General features: G+C 32.3%; 1 non-coding gene across 1 annotated transcript; it reads left to right on the top strand.

The window, feature by feature from the left end:
- The first annotated feature begins 5,985 nt into the window (after positions 1-5,985).
- TRNAI-UAU (transfer RNA isoleucine (anticodon UAU)) lies at positions 5,986-6,076 on the top strand. Its single transcript is given in 2 exon segments — positions 5,986-6,023; positions 6,041-6,076. It is a non-coding gene; the product is annotated as a tRNA-Ile (tRNA).
- Positions 6,077-11,656: the final 5,580 nt, after the last annotated feature.

Raw genomic sequence — 11,656 nt, 5'->3', positions numbered from 1 at the left:
GATCAAATAAGACTACACGAGTTTAGATATAAGTCCACATACAAACCAAAAATCCAAATCCAAGATCACATAAGATAACTCCTATGAATTGAAGATTGCAGAAATAATCTTCAATGTTTGTCCAACAAAGGAAGAACACTATAGTGCCTCTCCCATTTGACTTATGTAAGTCATCCTGATGGATGCAACCTTGTTGATCTTTTGTTGTGATGGGTAATGATTGTGACCATGAGTGGTCTACACCATTGAGGTGATTGGATTTATGTTTCTGTATTAGTTATTTTGATTATGTTTTTGACTAATTTATGAGATTATGATTTGATTTATGGTTCACTAAGGTTTGTGCTAGTGCTTACTAGGATCGATGTGGTATCATGAGGTTGTTCCGTGATTACCCTAAGATGTGTGCAAAGATTGCACTGTGTACTTTTTACCATGCTACACTGGACTAGGTTCTTGTAGCAGTGATTAGTCATGTTTATGACTGTGTTTGCTTATGTGTTTTAAGTGCCCTTTTGTTGATTCTTTAATCAATCATTATTTAATGCTTAAGTAATTAGAAATGGATTATTCATGTTGGATTATTTGGTTATGTGTTGTAGACATTTACCTTGTGATATTTTGATCTAAGAATTATGTGTTACTTTGTGATGATTTACATTTGAGACAACCCGAGGGTCAGATGTTATACCTTGATTTCAGTATCATAGATATTAGACTTCTATGTTGTTCAATTAATCATATTACATGATGATGCCATTTTGAGATGACAGTGTGTCTTATGATGATATCTAGTTATCTGGTATTTGTACATACCTCTGATTATGTTAGGTGATGGATTTAATGCTATGGTTATTTACTTCATTCCTACGTTGTTATGCTTTATGCAAATGTGAGTGATGTAAATAGATTATTTTAATATAATTAAATAAATGGTTAAATTAGGTGATTTAATGCATTTATTGATTCGGCTATGTTATTATATGCAATTGCACTTGATCATGTTGGTTAGTGTGTAGGATTTATATCCCTGATAGTGGCACATGGAGTTAGTGATTTAGCCATTCATATTTTACCAATGTTGTCCCTGTATGGTTGACGTATCTTTATTTTATTTATTTAATTAAACTTTTCGGTGATTATTAAATCCAAACTCATTTACATTATGTGATTAGACTAGTAAGCGTGTTTGTGCATTTAGAGGTTCGCATTGTCGCGAAAGTTATTAAGAAATTTATGTGTTTTTGGGATTTTGGACTTTTTAATTGATTTTAATTTATGGCAGCTTTTCCATAGATGAATTCCTATTTATAGGAATAGCCTGTTTTCATTTGGATCAATTCAAGTTTTAACTAGGTTGGCTGGTTATTTGCCCTAATTGATTATTCACTCAAAAAGTGAATAAGTATCCAAAAAGGAATTTAATTCCCCACTTCTCACTTTTGGAATTAGAAAGTTGGAGAGTAAAACCCAAAATCCTCTTCATGAGGATTTATTGTTTTGTTCATTGTGGGAGCTATAGGCGTGGGATCGTCGCGAAGTTGAGCTCGTTGGATCCAACTCGGGGAAACTTTGGATTGCTGTAATTTTCAACTACTTCTGTGGGATATTTATTTTATGGTTCAGATTCCCCTTTTGCCCTTTTGGCTATGAGGTAGGGCTTTCTTATTTTATTGTTTCTGCTCCATTTATGCTTCTATTTTTGGTAGTCATTTTTTTGGAGGCTAAGAACTAGTGTTCCCCTGTATTTCTATATGCTAGTTCTACCCAGTTGGGCGGGTATGAATATTTTCCTATTTTTGGGTTTTTGGGCCGTTATGCTAGCCGTTTTTGCATACGATGTCTGATTCCCTTTATTTTTGAATTTTTGCAATTTTAGTGCCCAAAGGTCAAATGGGTTTTAATTTTGAAGTTTTCCAAAATTTTGGGATTTTTACCTCATTTTGCATGTCGCCCTGTTTTCTTGAGTTTTCTTGGCACAATGTGGGTCGTGGACCTTGATGATCCATTTGGATATCAGTCAAACCATTGTTTCACTTTTATGTTGCATTGGGATGCATGTTGCATCCGTACTCCCGACGTTGTGTTCAGTTGAGTGATTTTATACCTGGTGTTATTATTTCTTTTAGACCTTTGCTTTTGTTTCATGAGTGCTAGGATTCGTGTAGAATCCATACTCTTGGATTGAGGCCAGTTGAGTAAGTTCATGATGTTTGATCTTGTTGCATCATTGGGATTCGTGTAGAATCCATACTCTCAGATTGAGGCCGGTTGAGTGATTTTATGATGTATGATTTTATTGGCTTTGGGATTCATGTAGAATCCGTCCTTCCGATGTTGCTTTTAGTTAGGTGTTTTCTTTGCATTATGTTCTCATCCTGTCCTTGTGCTTTGATCTTCGTGATGGTGGTGTACCACACACAAGTATGTGCGCATACATTTGTTGGGTGACTTGCAAGGCCCGATCTTCCATGGTACTTCCAGAAGTTATGATCATTGGGGTCAAGATGGGAGTATGCATTCCCATGGGCACTTGTCGTAGGATGAGCATGGGTAGGGTAGGGTAGCATATGGAGGGGCCTTCTATCTCGTAACTCGACGATCATGACACCACGGGTATGATTGAGAGGAGCTTTGATTAAGTGATAACTAAATAAAATGTGTGAATGGTAATAAAACTTAAGATAATAAAATGGTACTTATGTGTATTGGCCTTATGTTGAGGGAGTTGAGCTACACGGTGTATTAGCCTTCTGTTGAGGGAGTTGAGCTACATAGATCTGAGCTTGGGCCTTTTCATGCCAAGCAACTCTCCATGATGTCAACCCGTACTTAGTAGCCTTTTGAGTGTCTGACCAGGACTTGTACTCCTTGCATTGTCTTAGGTTCTTGGTTATAGCCATCATACCATCTAGCGTGAGTGTTAGCCATGGATGTTATTTTTGTGTGTTTGTTGTTGGATCTTTATCTCCATCAGCACGGCAAGTGTGGACCTATGGGTGCCATGTGGTTGGGAGGCGTAGCTATCTACACCACTACTAGGGATCAGTGTATAGAGATGGTCTTGTCCTAGTGCAACCATTGCTAGATGTTTTCACTTGATGCTTCAAGTTTCGGAGTATGATTTCTTGTAATTTATGCTTTCATTGGAATTCTTGGATATCATGTTTAGATGATGTTAGTTTATTTGATGCATTCCCATATTATGATGTTTAGCATATGATTAGATGATGTGAATTGTTGTAGTAGCATATCTATTGCTTATTGATGTTTAGCATGTGATAGGTGATGTTATCTACTGTAGGATTATCTTATGCTTTTCTACTAGCATGTTAGATTTCCTTATGCTTATATTGTTGCATGTTTTAGTAGTGACGTCCCTATTATGATAGTACTGACAATTTGGTCGATGGCTTGGGATGTTATGCATGGGGGATGGCTAGGATCCATGATGGTCTTATGATGCTATTGACAGTTGGGAAGAACCAAGTTCTTAGTTGTTTTGTGCATTGCAATGTTATTTCCATTTTATTGCGATGTTGCTTTCAATTCACTATGATGTTTCATTATGTCATTTCCTTTGATGTTTTTTAGATGGTTAGATTCCATCTTTTTGTCTTTCAACTTTTATCTTGTGTTCTTGCCTCAAATTGTGGTTCCAGTACCCCTCGGTGTGGAGGTTCTAACTCTGTTTGGCTTAATGTTCTTCCTTTGAAGTCTTCTTGTCTTTTCCTGGGTGACCATTTGTCAGCATGGTGTGATACAATAAAGTGTCACATGCCCATTTGAAGTCTGTCATGCACACCCTGAATGTGTCGCACGCCTCTTAGAGTTTTGTCGTGCTATACTTCACAATATCGCACTCCCTTAGAAGAAATGTAGTATAAGTTGATGTATATTTAATTTCTTATACTTAAGATATATTTTAATATATGCAATGAATCTTTTAAGATAGGTTCCAGACCTCTCGGAGATAAGATAAAAAATTTAAGAAATTTCAAGGCTTCAGAAATCCAAGCTTAGCCAATTTTCAGGGCTTCAGGATTCCAGGATTCTGCATTTTACCCCAGCTTGGTGTTTTGTTGATGAGTGGTCGTTTCTTGAGCCCTCATCTTTTATGTAGTTGTTATTAGCTTTTGTTTGCATGTGTCAGTTTGGTAGTGGCGTTCGAAGATTTGTTGGTTGCCGAGATTGTGGTGAAGTCTTCAGTTGCGATCTTTGGGATCCCTGTAAGATGTTTTCATGTGCATTCATACTTGTAAAAAAAAAAATCTTGGCTTGTATTGAATCCTTGTTCCAAGGATCTCCGGGCGGGGCATTACAAACACGCTACTAGCAACCACCAAAAGATCTCTAACCCAAACTTGATCAATCCAAACATTATGTGAACATAGGGAATAGTCCATGGAATGGCCCTTAACATAATTGTAGGCTTGCAGAACATAAGGTCCTCAGAAACCAAGCTCAATACTCCTGCATCAGCATAACATTCCCTCTAATGAGAATTTATTCTTTGAAAAGTGTACAACTTTTAGAGAATTCATTCATAGGGCCTCTGCCACAAACTTGGCTTTATACATGGAAGAGAAAAGATTAAGTTCATCGAAATCTACAATTGTATATTTTCTCCATTTCTAATATTTGATCAATGATTATGCCAAAAGCTCTTTGTAAACTAAATGCCAATTGTGTTCATTCTTAATATGTAGCTTTCCCAACTTGCACTTATGTTTTACACTTTTCAATAAATTAATAAATATTGTAAAATTATCTTATGTTTATCTAGTTATGTAAAATATTGATTATGAGCACTACAAAAATAGGAAAAACACTTCCACAATTTTTCCAAAAGTGAGACCCAATTTCTTGCACTTATTCAAAATTACACATATAAAAGCACATACTTTATTTAGAATTTAGAAGTATTGTAGAAAAAAAAAATTGATTGTAGGCCCATGTAGGTGAATATAACTCAAAGTGTCTCAAAGATCTTCAAAGTGCAGCATCAATCATCTTCAAATATCACAAATCCTAAAAATAGAGAAAAAAATAATTTGATTTTTTAATCTATATAATATTTATTATCCTTATTTTTTTAATCTATCCAATTTTTTCTTTTCTTATAAATAATTTATGACAAACATACATGAAAAACTAAAATGATTAAAAATTAATTATTAACATTTATAAATTTATTTAAAAAAATATTATCCTTTAATAAATATCTTAAAAGTGTTATAAATTAATATTACTATTTTTTCACATTAAAAAATGTTTTTAACATTTGAATAATGTAGAATTCATAGATTTGTAAAATTAACACTAAATCACATTAGATTTGTTGACTCATGTATAAAATAAAACAATATCGATGCACTATTTACCTAGTTCATGAAGACATTAATGAGTTGCATTTTTTAGCTTCTTTGTAGAGTCATACATGTTATTAAGCCGAGAGGCTTTCTGCAGTGGAAGCAATCATCAATGTAAACTTTAGCTACTTTTTTAAAAAATTGATGTTCATTTAAGTGTCATATATTTTATAATTATTTTTGCATCTGTTCATTGCAAATGTAACTGATAATAATGCATGCAATCAAAATGTAATAGCAAAGATTAAAGAGTCACCTTCTCCAAACAATAACCCTCATGCTTTAAGAATTTTTATTAATATTTAATGAGAATGGAGGAGAGTGGATGGAGTAGTAGATTAAGTTTATTCATAACCAGTGCCTCTAAAAAAGATGGCTGGAGAGTATTATTCAGCTTAGCAACAGATTTCATTGCATATTTTAGGCAAAGATATCCTTCTGGAAGGCACCTAAGAATATCTTTCGACTTAATATATCTATATATATATTAGTAATGCATTCATCGAAAGAGGAATCTTTATGACAAGTTTACACGTAAGAACGCGATGTTTTTCCATTCTATAATAATAAATTAAAAAAAAAGATTCCTACCAATTAAAAAATCTCAAACAAAGGTCCCGTAGCTCAGTTGGTTAGAGCGTTGGTCTTATGTGTTAAACTTTCGAGGTAGCCGAAGGTCGCGGGTTCGAGCCCCGCCGGGACCATAATTCTAGTTGTTGTTAATTGATTAGTTACATACGTGAGGAGAGATCAGAAATTTCACTGTCTTTGTTCCTGACAAAGACGAGAGAATTTTATTCATTGCAAGAGTTTATTGATTCTCTGGTTCAGAGGAGGATTACTTAACCTGAGACTTGTTTTTGGTGTAACTGGTTGCTCGGTCCAGCCTATAAAACTTCACTCGCAAAATATATCTCAGTTCTAAAATAATGAAGACCATCATACAGGATCCCTTACGTGACATCGAGGGAAATTATCTTATGCAATGAATAAGCAATTCACTGTTTATAAATTATAGTGACTATATGGTGTCTAAAGTTTTAAAGAATGATTAATCAGTTTCATAACAAAAACAAAATGCTGCATTGGATCCTCGAGAAGAAAGAGCTGTTAGTGGGAAAACTGTCTCACATAATGTTGTTATTTTCCATTCACTAGAGGGCTCTCTGCACAAAGAGATAAACATTAGTAATTTGTCATCCTCGGACAAAACCCTATTGTTGGGCACGACTCAACGTGTCTAGGAAGGGTTTAATCGTGCTGACTAGCAACTTGGAGAAGACTTTATAAATAGTTACAAATAATATAAGTATAAACTCTTCTATTTTTGTTAGCACCCCACATTTTAGGAACAAGAGTAATATGAGTATGCTTAAGTGTCTAAAGAAATTATTTAGATACTATGATAGTATTAGGACGCAGAATGTTCTATCCATCATTTTTAATTGGTTAGCAATTTAGCCATTCTTAAGTATTATGGTAGTATTAGGACCTACAATGCTCTATCCATCACTTTTAATTGGTTAGCAATTTAGCCATTCTTAAGTATTATAGTTTTAAAATAATAATAAAAGTTTGAATAAAGTAATCTAATTTTGATTATTTAATGAAAAATACAGGAAATTATTTTAAAATTGAGTGCTGAAATGCACAGGCCTAGACCTTCTATTTAAAATTGAATAGATGTGCAACATGGTAGTTTAAGAAGTAAATATAATATTAATTATGGGCAGCCGGAAAAACAATTATGGATAGTACTGAACAACTGCACATGTTTTTGATGCATTTCTAGATGTTTCTTTGGTATGTACTAACCAAACCAATGGGAGTACATAATTTATGTTAACATCCCCCCAATTAATTAAAATGGCTATATTAACTATCTAAATATCCCCCAATAATCTAGATGTGATGGGTCCTAGCCTGAAGCTTTGTTAAGAACCCATTTATAATCATTTATCTCCTAAATACAATGGTTAGAATTTAGCAGAACCCCCCTTGAATGACAACCATGGGAAAATCATGTCACTTCTTGTAAGCCCAAAAGATGTCTAAGATGTAAAAACTTAGTTTCATATGATGCTTTGGTGAAGAGATCAACAATATGGCCCTCAGTCTTGCAATATTGTAGATTTGTTGCCTGTTGCTGGATCAAATACTAGATATAATGATGATATACCAACTTGATATATTTGATGCGAGCATGAAACACTAGATTCGTGGACAATGAGAGTGCACTTTGATTGTCACAATGAAGTAAACCAGGTCTTGCATGATGTTTCTTGAGGGCTAATAGAACAAATCTTAACCAAGTGATTTCTTTCACTGCTTCATTTATTGTGGTATATTCAGCTTCTATAGTAGATAGAGAAATGGTTGGTTTCTTTTTACTACACCAAGAAATGGGGCTTATGTCAAGATGGACCATATAATATGTAGTTGACTTATGGTCATTTGTACATCCTGCCCAAATCAAAGTCTAAATAACCAATAAGGGAAAGATCTCCATGGGATGAATAATATATACCAATTGTTAAAGTCTATTCCACATATCTTAGTATTCTTTTGGATGTTATCTAATGTGGGACCTTAGGGGAACTCAAAAAATATGGAAACCACACTAACTGCAAAGAAATATTTGAGCGAGTGTGTGTCAAATACACAAGACTAACAACCAATTGCCTATATAACATAGGATCAACATCTTTATCATCCATGTCCTTGCTTAATTTTATTCCTACAGCAATTGGACTAGACACACTCTTACAATCTTTCACTCTAAAATTTCTCAACAAGTGAAGACCATATTTTGTTAAAGAGAGATAAATACCATCATCCTTTTGCCATATTTGTATGCCAAGAATAGTGTAGAAAACCAAGATCTATCATCTCAAATATATCTTGCACGTTTAACTTAATGTTACTAATTTGATCCATGCTACGTCCTGTGATATTAAGATCGTCAACATAAAGCACAATAATTATGATACTGCCATCATCAAACTCCTTCACATACAAATTTGGATTGTGAGGACTATAATGGAAGCCTTGGGTCTAAGAATATTCATTAGTCTTAGCATACCAAGCCCTTGGAGCTTTTTCTAAGCCATCTAAATACTTCCTTAATTTGCAAACCAAGTGTTTTTATCCTACAATTTTGAATTCTTATGGCAGAGTCATATAGATTTCTTTATTAATTTCACCATTCAAAAAAGCATTTTAATATCCATTTGGTGAGAGATGCACTATTAGCAACTTCAAGACATAGAAACAAAGGGAGATTCTTTGATTGTATCATGCATCGTGCAAGTTCTACTAAAGTCATATTCTTCCTTTCAGCAATGTCATTTTGTTGAGGAGTATATCTAATAGTTATTTCTCTCTTGATCCCATGATACTCACATCATGATTTCAACTTATTGAATCATTCACATATTCTCCACCATTATCAATTCTTATTTGCCTGATCTTATTCCCACTTTCATTTTTTACATGTGTGTTAAACATTTCAACTTTTTTTTAAACTTCATCATTTTCTTTCAAGAAGTAAACCCAAACTTTCCTTGAAAAATTATCAATAAATGTCAAGATATACCTAGCTCCCCTCTTTGATGTTGGATTCATTGGACCACACAAATCACTATTGACAAGCTCTAGACTTTTCTTTTCTCTCCATGTAGACTTCTCAAAAGTGTCTCTATGTTGTTTACCAACCATGCATCCTTCACATACACTTTTGTTTAATTTTATCCAAGGTAATCCTTCAACCATATTCATCTTTGAAAGAATAGATAAACTTTGATAGTTTAAATTACCATAACTTTGATGTCATAACTCACTTAAGGATGATCTTGTAGTGATATAAGCTTTCTTATGAACAAATGCTAGAAATTTATATAATCCATCATTCTCAACTCCTCTAACCACTATTTTGTATCCATGATTAATATTCTTGATTAAACACTTATCTAAATAAAAATCCACCTTATAACCATGATGAGTTATTTGACTCACTGAAACAAGATTTTTGGTCAACCTAGGTATGAAATTCACATTAGTTATTTACAAAGTTTTACCATCATTTCCTTTCATTGAAATTTTACCTATTCTTTCTATGTCATTTGAACTATCATTACCAAGAAATATTTGTGCACCTTTTCTTTCTTCTAAAGAGATAAAGATTTTTTTTGTGAGACATATGTTGGCTAACTCTTGAATCAGTATACCATGCATTACTTGAATCACCTTGAGTGGCTAAAGAAGCTTTCATTATATGATAATCACCCTCTTATTGAACAAAATTTTATTGCCTTCTTTGATTAAATCTCCTTCTCCATTTCTTAAAACATGGATCACTTTTATGTCCTTCTTGTCCACACAAATAACATTCAATAGTATTTTATTCTTAAAATTATTATTATTATTTCTCCAAACTTTTTGTGGCCTTGGATAACTTTGCCTATTTTGATTATCATTTTTGTTGATAATGAATGTTTCCCTTAACAATTAAGAAGTATACTGTGGTCAATTTGTTTCAATACCTTAAACAAATGTCATGTTGTCAACCATCTCTAAATAATATTCTAAATATTTCTAAATTTTCTACTCACTTTTGTTATGTCATATTTCCATCCTAATCTTCTTCTTATACTAGTGATTTGAATATTAAGCAGTTGTTCATTATCTTGGAATTGCAACTAGTGTAGTTCATTATCTTTGCATTCCTAATATCATTGTTAAAACTAATGACATCACCCTATTCTATGGCTATAACATCATTCTTTATTTTTGAATGTGTGTCATATTGTTGTTACCACACAATATTGCAATATTGAATTTCATGAGAAAAAAAAACATTATCACAATAAATAATTTACAAAATTTATGCAATTAGACCTATAGAATATACACTTGTTTACAATTAATGATGAAGATTTCCATATTAAACTTTGAAATGAACTCATATTTTATTACAAGATGATGCATAGCAAGCTAGAAAGGACAACTAAAGTTAACTATGCCTAACATAGAGAGCCCACCCATGGTCACACAGTGAATTGGGGTGACCTGCATATAGAAGGTCTTAAGTTCCACTCTCGCTAAATATATATGTGGCCTGGCCCCCTTTGCCTAAAAAAAAACTATGCCTAACATACATATTGCATTGCATTCACGTAGTTTCCTCCAATTGGAAAGAAATGATAAAACCTTAGATCTAAAGAATAGATAATCTGAACTTAAAATTACACATATACAAGCCCATGCTTTATTTGGAAACTAAAAGTATTGTAAAAAAGGAAAGCTAACCATAGATCCATGTAGGTATATGGCAGTTGAACTATACTCTAGAAGATCTTCAAAATACAACATCAATTATCTCCAAATTTTAATTTAATATAGTGTATAGATAAGACAAGATACAGTGTTGCAAAACAAATGCTAAGGGAATTTTCTTGTCTAAGTAAAGCACTAATTTACTCTAGTGCAAAATATTTTGTGTGAGGGCTTTGTGGCTACACAAGGGCAGGATTAAGGTCCAACATCAACTATCATATCATCATTCCATTTGAGGGTTAATAAGATGGTGGTTTTTTTATTTCAATTATTTTTTCTTAATGGTTTTAATGTTGTTCTTTAAGTTTATGCACCCAAATAGGGGATAAAATATTGTACCAATTTATTATTAAATTATTTTGTAAATATAGAATTAGCATACATTTTAATTTAGAAAAGTAATATTTTTTGGTTTTTATAATTAGAGATTTTTAATTTATTTATATAAATATGTATATGAATGACTTTATTTTATTAATACAATTACTTATATATATAATTTTATTAATAATAATATATAATTATTTATGTATTTGAATATTATTATTGTATTTTTTATTAATATTTTAAATATTTTAATTTTATTTTTAGATTTTAATTTATTCTAACATTTATGTGTGAGAATTTTAATTTCTAAAATCATTAAAATTATTTTATGGGAGTGGATTTCTAGCAAGCACCATTCCTATTTTCGGGCAATATTTTAGGATGTACATATTTAATAATTTCTCAAATACATTTAAGTTTTATAACAATTTGTCATATATAATCCATATAAAAATATCAAACCTATATTAAATATTAACATTACAATTAACTTTTTTCTTTTCATATCATTATTTTCTTTTTTAAAAATTGCTACTCTATTCATGACAATTACAAGCCACTATGTGGCACTTGAATTTATATAGCTAATGGTTGAAATTTTTTAGGAGCAATAAACTTCAAAA

This window comes from Cupressus sempervirens, chromosome 11 (assembly GCF_028749045.1).
Source record: "Cupressus sempervirens isolate cs-2001-9-10 chromosome 11, ASM2874904v1, whole genome shotgun sequence".
Lineage (NCBI taxonomy): Eukaryota > Viridiplantae > Streptophyta > Pinopsida > Cupressales > Cupressaceae > Cupressus > Cupressus sempervirens.
Note: the sequence above shows the minus strand (reverse complement) of the source record. Positions and strands in the feature narration are given on the sequence as shown.